Source organism: Sphaeramia orbicularis, chromosome 20, assembly GCF_902148855.1.
Source record: "Sphaeramia orbicularis chromosome 20, fSphaOr1.1, whole genome shotgun sequence".
Taxonomy (NCBI): Eukaryota; Metazoa; Chordata; class Actinopteri; order Kurtiformes; family Apogonidae; genus Sphaeramia; species Sphaeramia orbicularis.
Window position 1 is genome coordinate 1,700,493 of NC_043976.1, and position 7,500 is coordinate 1,707,992.

Here is a 7,500-nt window from a genome sequence, read left to right on the forward strand (position 1 = left end):
AAGCCCTTTAAAACCACCACAGTGGGCCAAAGTGCTGAACAGAAGAAGAAATAAAAGCTAAAATAAAAGAATAAAATAAAAGGAAGAAAAACATAAAATACAATAGATTAAAAAGACATAAAACAACTGTACAATTAAAAACAATACAAATAAAAATAAAAACAATAAACCAATACGAAATAAAATAAAAATACATTACATCTACACACACAAATGGTAATAAATCACTTAATAAAGGTTAAATAGAAAGAAAATTCCTTTGGGAACTGACCCCAAAATGTGTGTGGGTTCAAATAAAGCTGAAGCTGAAGTGAAAGTGTCAGCGGTGGATAAAAGGCAGTCCTGTCTGCGGTGAAGGAGCCCAAAGCCAGAGCGCAGCTGTTCTTACCTCAGCGTCAGCAGGAACACACAGGACACACACACACACACACACACAGCCTTATGAAGCTGAGGGGAGGAGCAGCCACTCAGCCCCGCCCACTGACACGCCCACCCAGGGCCGTCTCCACAGAATCATGGGCCCCAGGGCACAGCAGTGGAACTGGGGCCCCTATAAAGACTACTGACAGGAATTATTATGGGATGGAAGTCTGTGGTCTTCAGGATGGTATTATCATGAACTTAAGTCAAAGCCTGTTCAAACCAAACAGTCACAGAAAAAAGGATTATTCCATCCAAAGTCCTGAAAAACACTGGTTCTGTAATCCAGTCCTAACTCCTGTGTGTGTCATGTGACTAAAACAGACCGAACAGAAAACAGGGAATGAATAAAAGCACTGTTTGTGCCAGTACAGTGACACACATACTGACGGAAGAACTGAAGGGATTTGGGTTTTTATCCAGAAAACATGTTCAGTGCAGAGATATCAGCTGTGAAATTCAACTACTATGAGACATGTTTGTTGTTCTCGTTATATTTGACCAAACAAACGGACCTTTAGTTGGACCAGGCATTAAAATGAACAAGAAACTGAAGAAAACAAGGAGTGGGTGAAGAATTTTTTCCACGACTGTATATCAGCATCATTAAGAATAAAAAGACCAGTACAGTGGAATTTTACAGACGAGTGTCGGCATTTTGTTGGTGTTACTGTTCTGTTTGAAGGACGTCTACAATACGGTGTACAAAAAACAAAAAAACACAAAAACCCAAAACCCACCAGCGCCAGTTGAAACCACCAAAACTTCAGACTGAAAACTTAAGGGGTTTTCACCAGACTGTTCCAGATGTGTGCCGACCTTGGACAGATTCCCAAAATCTGGAAAACATCAACTATTATACCAGTTCCCAAATCCAAAAACACCAAAGAGTTGAATGACTTCAGACCAGTGGTGCTGACGTCCCTTGTAATGAAGAACTTTGAAAAAATTCTAAAAGGTGTCATTGTGTCGTTGATAGACGACAAACTGGATCCTTTACAGTTTGCAAAGCAGCCACATAAAGGAGTGGAGGATGCAAAACTGTACATCTGTGTACAAGCACCTGGAAAAACCAGGATCCCATGCACTTTTATTTGACGACTTTTCCTCAGCTTTTAACAAAATGGAGCCCCACATTTGGATGGAGAGGCTGGCATCTTCCTTTGTCTTCCAGACCAGCTGCTCATGTTACTGTTGCATTTTCTACCAGAGCGTCCAGCAGGTTTGTGTTCATGGTCAAATGTCCAGGAGGACACTAGCAAACACTGGCTCACCACAAGGTAGTGTCCTGTCTCCACTTCTGTTCCTCCTGTACACTGACAGCTGTAGAACGTCTTTAGAGGACAGGTTTACTCTGGAGTGTTCTGACCACACCGTCCTTTCATCCCTCCTTCAGGGCTCACAGTCGGATCACGGTCCCTCCTTATCTAAATGTGTCAGCTGGTGTGATGAAAACCATCTGGACTTGAATGTCTCAAAAACTAAAGACATGATCATCGACTTCAGACACAACAACGACCACAGAGTGAGTGTGGTCCACGGTGCAGAGGTTCAGAGTGGATTCATCCACTTATCTGTGCACTGTTACTGACTGTAGGCTCCGGTTTGATGAAAACACTGAATGTGTGGTTCAGAGGAGCCGACCGAGAATCCACCTGATGAGGAGACACTGTTCTGATGTCAGGGAGAAGATCTGAAGAAACTTTTAGTGATCAGTTATTGAAAGCCTTTGAACTTTTTCTTTTATCTGTTGGTTCAATGTTTTAACTGTGAAAGACAGGAACAGTCTGCATGCTGTTGTACAAATATGTCCCGGATCACCGGAGTCACACTCACACTGGTCTGCCCTCTGGGAGCTTCAGGTGGACAACAGCCCAGTCCACCACCAGGACCCTCAGCATGGGTTACTGTGTCAAAATAAAAGCCCAGTCCACCACCAGGACCCTCAGCATGGGTTACTGTGTCAAAATAAAAGCCCAGTCCACCACCAGGACCCTCAGCATGGGTTACTGTGTCAAAATAAAAGCCCAGTCCATCACAGGACCCTCAGCATGGGTTACTGTGTCAAAATAAAAGCCCAGTCCATCACAGGACCCTCAGCATGGGTTACTGTGTCAAAATAAAAGCCCAGTCCACCACCAGGACCCTCAGCATGGGTTACTGTGTCAAAATAAAAGCCCAGTCCATCACAGGACCCTCAGCATGGGTTACTGTGTCAAAATAAAAGCCCAGTCCATCACAGGACCCTCAGCATGGGTTACTGTGTCAAAATAAAAGCCCAGTCCATCACAGGACTCTCAGCATGGGTTACTGTGTCAAAATAAAAGCCCAGTCCACCATCAGGACCCTCAGCATGTGTTACTGTGTCAAAATAAAAGCCCAGTCCATCACAGGACTCTCAGCATGGGTTACTGTGTCAAAATAAAAGCCCAGTCCATCACAGGACCCTCAGCATGGGTTACTGTGTCAAAATAAAAGCCCAGTCCATCACAGGACCCTCAGCATGGGTTACTGTGTCAAAATAAAAGCCCAGTCCACCATCAGGACCCTCAGCATGTGTTACTGTGTCAAAATAAAAGCCCAGTCCATCACAGGACCCTCAGCATGGGTTACTGTGTCAAAATAAAAGCCCAGTCCATCACAGGACCCTCAGCATGGGTTACTGTGTCAAAATAAAAGCCCAGTCCACTATCAGGACCCTCAGCATGTGTTACTGTGTCAAAATAAAAGCCCAGTCCACCATCAGGACCCTCAGCATGGGTTACTGTGTCAAAATAAAAGCCCAGTCCATCACAGGACCCTCAGCATGGGTTACTGTGTCAAAATAAAAGCCCAGTCCACCATCAGGACCCTCAGCATGTGTTACTGTGTCAAAATAAAAGCCCAGTCCATCACAGGACTCTCAGCATGGGTTACTGTGTCAAAATAAAAGCCCAGTCCACCATCAGGACCCTCAGCATGTGTTACTGTGTCAAAATAAAAGCCCAGTCCATCACAGGACCCTCAGCATGGGTTACTGTGTCAAAATAAAAGCCCAGTCCACTATCAGGACCCTCAGCATGTGTTACTGTGTCAAAATAAAAGCCCAGTCCACCATCAGGACCCTCAGCATGTGTTACTGTGTCAAAATAAAAGCCCAGTCCATCACAGGACCCTCAGCATGGGTTACTGTGTCAAAATAAAAGCCCAGTCCACCATCAGGACCCTCAGCATGTGTTACTGTGTCAAAATAAAAGCCCAGTCCATCACAGGACCCTCAGCATGTGTTACTGTGTCAAAATAAAAGCCCAGTCCACCATCAGGACCCTCAGCATGGGTTACTGTGTCAAAATAAAAGCCCAGTCCATCACAGGACCCTCAGCATGGGTTACTGTGTCAAAATAAAAGCCCAGTCCACCATCAGGACCCTCAGCATGTGTTACTGTGTCAAAATAAAAGCCCAGTCCATCACAGGACCCTCAGCATGTGTTACTGTGTCAAAATAAAAGCCCAGTCCACCATCAGGACCCTCAGCATGTGTTACTGTGTCAAAATAAAAGCCCAGTCCACCATCAGGACCCTCAGCATGTGTTCCATCTGAAGTTCACCTTCAGGCGTTCCCTCGCTCCTCAGAGGAGAACCAACACAGATTCTAAATCTGTTCTTCCTTCAGCTCTCACACTTTTAAACTCTGACAGAAGCCATTTTAGTCATTTTGGATGATTTTTTTGTTGTTGTTCTTGTTGTTTTGTAATATTAGCAGAACCAATAGGGTCTTTTAGTCTGCACTGGTATTTGGTTATTTATTGTTGATTATTTAAATGCATTTATTCGTAGTTGCGTTCAATAGTCCTGTATTTGTGCACTGATTTATTTATTTCCGTTTGACACGTTGCACTTTGGATGTGGGCTGATGTCTGTGGTCAGCTGCAAATGAATTGCCCGTATGGAATAAATAAAGTTTTCTGAATCGGAGACTATTTATTCAGAACTCATCATGTTAAGGTTTATTATTTTCTGTTTATTCATACAAAGCATCATGCTTTAATAGACTGATGGATGCCTCATTATATCTGTGTATTAATTCCATTCTCAGTACCATCTTTATCTTAGTACATTTTAACCCTTTAAAACCATCTGTATCATATTTGATACACCAGGTTCTCAGACCTTTATCTAATCAGTCAGATCAATACCTTCCTTATAAACCTGTTGTATTTGACCTGTACGGAAGACGATTACAGCCACTGGGGAAAAAATAATATAAAATTAAGGTCAAATAACTTTTTTTTTTTTTTTAATTATTATTATTATGAGATTAAAGGCAGAATTTTGACTTTTTTCTCAGAATTATAATTATTTAAAAAAAATTATTGGACCTTATTTTTTTTTTGTCCCCAGTGGCCCTAATCCTCTTCTGTAGCCCTGATACATCTTTTCTGCCCCCTGGTGGACTACCATTACACTGCAGCCACTGAAAGGGCTTTTTTTGTGTGTGTGTGTCTTTTTCAATACAACCGCTATCGTTAAATCATCCACACACTTTTTGCAAGAAAGTCTTTAAGTAATTCTCAAAAAGTTACATTAAGAAGAACATTTATATTATTATTTTTTTTTTTAAATTAAGTACTTCATGAACTGAAATAATGCATAGTTAGCTGATAATTGATTCTTCATAGTTCAGTTAAATTGTGTTAAAATGTATCAGATTTGATCCTGCAGGAATATAAGGAACTTTATAAAAACATCCAATGTATCAAATGTGATACAAAAATACATTCATTCATTCATTTTCTGAACCCGCTTTATCCTCACTAGGGTCACGGGGGTCGCTTGGAGCCTATCCCAGCTACATAGGGGCGAAGGCGGGGTACACCCTGGACAAGTCACCAGTTCATCGCAGGGCTGAACATACAGAGACAAACAATCACTGTCACATTCACACCTATGGGCAATTTAGATTATTATTTATGTGTTTGGATGGTGGGAGGAAGCCGGAGTACCCGGAGAGAACCCACACAGACACGGAGAGAACATGCAAACTCCACACAGAAAGGTCCCACCCCCTGTCGACTGGTGTTGGAATCGAACCCAGGACCTTCTGTCTGTGAGGCACCAGTGCTAACCACTGCACCACCGTGTCGCCCTACATCATAAACAAAATGATATGTCAGAATGTTTTGCTTGGATTTTGTTAAAACAGGGGCGTCAAAGTTCAGGGGCCACATTTAGCCCAGTTCAATCTAAAACGGACCGGACCAGTAACATACTGACATCATAATCTAAAAATAATGTCAACTCCAAACTTTCCTCTGCATTTTAGAGTGAATGAAAATGTTTGCATCTACAAATTATCCTTTAAAACGATGTGAACAACAGAAACAAACTAAAATTTCTTAAGAAAAATAAGTCAAATTTCAATAATATTCTGCCTCAGTTTATCATTTATACATGTTCATCTTATTGTACAGATACAGTGGATCTACTAATACACTAAACATTTAAAAACAGGCAGAATATTGTTAAAATTGCACTTACTTCTCTTAAGACATTAAAGGTTGTTCATATTTGTTCAGATTATTCATGTTTTTTGTGAAATTATAGTTTGTTTTAGTGCAAATGCAGAAAAATTACATGAAAATTTTTGCATTTACTAAGACAACATTTTCAGTTGTCATTATTTTTCAGTTATTATGACAGTATTTTGCTTGAGATCATATTAGTTATGAAGGTAGATTTGTTTCTTTAATGCTTTAACAAAAAATAAAAATGATAATAAAAAAAACTTTGATAAAAAAAATTCAGCCAAAGAAATAGTGCTCAAATGCAAAAAAAAAAAAAAAAAAAATTGAGATTCAAAAAATTGCATTTGAACACTTTTTTTCTCTTTAATGGAAAAGTTTTTTTGTTTTTTTTTAATTCAAGTCATCTTTTTTGTATTTGGGCCATATTAGGGGTAGGATGTTTGTTTCTTTGTTATTACGTTTTCAATTAAACAAAAAAAAAAGTGTTCAAATGCAATTTTTTTGAATCTCAAATATTTTTTTTTGCATTTGAACACTTTTTTTCTTTGATTGAAAAGAGGTTTTTTTGTTAAAGCAATAAAGAAAAAAATCTACCTTCATAATTAGTTGGTCTGTATGTAGAACCTGAACTAAAATGATTGTTAATATTTTCAGTGTAATTTTTGCATTTCACAAATTCATCCCATGGACCAGATTGGAGTGTTTGGTGGGTGGGGTTTGGCCCCCGGACCGCGTGTTTGACACCCCTGTGTTAAAAGCTCTAAGAAACATCACAGTTCCAGAAGATTCTAATTTTGCCTCTAGTTTCTGATGGCTCAGGTTTTACAGGGTTAACATAACATTAAACAGACAAAAATGACAAAAATAATAATGCCTGTGTTGACATCTCATGCTTACTGTTGCCATAGTTACCATGCCGGTCATACTTTACCAAAATGTTCAATGAAACGATGTCAGTCCACTACAGTTCCACATGGTTTCGTCCTTTGGTCACATGACACTGGCATCGTAGGTGCCTGAAGTGGTATTTTTGGAGAACGGGTCCCCAAACCCCGGACGGAACCTCCTGCACATGCTCAGTGCATTCTTCTGTGGTTTGAGTGCATCCTGTCACAGGCTCTGTCTGTGTTTGTGGACAGCGCCACATATGGGCGTGGCGTACGTATGACACCATTTAACCCAGTTGGAGCGTTTCCACCTGGACGCAGATATTTATGGAAACCATACGTGTATGGACGACAAACTGTTTGAATCCACTAAAGAAAAACAGCAGGAGCGTTGGGGTGTGGACGGAGCTGAACACGGCGCAAATTCTGATGTAAATCCACCAAAAACATCAACAGTCGGTCTAAATTCTACGGCTCTTCCTCTCGGGTTTATGTCGGTGGTGCTGACAACAACATCTGAAAGAACCAGGACATAAAAAAAACAAATCAAATAATAGAAATAAATCCAGTTCATTTGTTAACATGTTGTAGGACTTCAGATGCATATAACTGTGTACATAAACATGTTACTGATGTAACATGTTACTGAACATGTTACTCTGATTTATTGGGGATCTCATACAACAACA

At 40.5% G+C, this 7,500-nt stretch overlaps 1 protein-coding gene across 1 annotated transcript in view; it reads right to left on the reverse strand.

The window, feature by feature from the left end:
- Positions 1 to 6,572: 6,572 nt before the first annotated feature.
- LOC115411683 (flocculation protein FLO11-like) overlaps positions 6,573 to 7,500 on the reverse strand; it is a 28,964-nt gene continuing 28,036 nt past the window's right edge. Inside the window, exon 11 of the mRNA XM_030123893.1 lies at positions 6,573 to 7,327. The gene's annotated coding sequence lies outside the window, so the exon portion shown is untranslated. The remainder of the gene's footprint in view (positions 7,328 to 7,500) is intronic.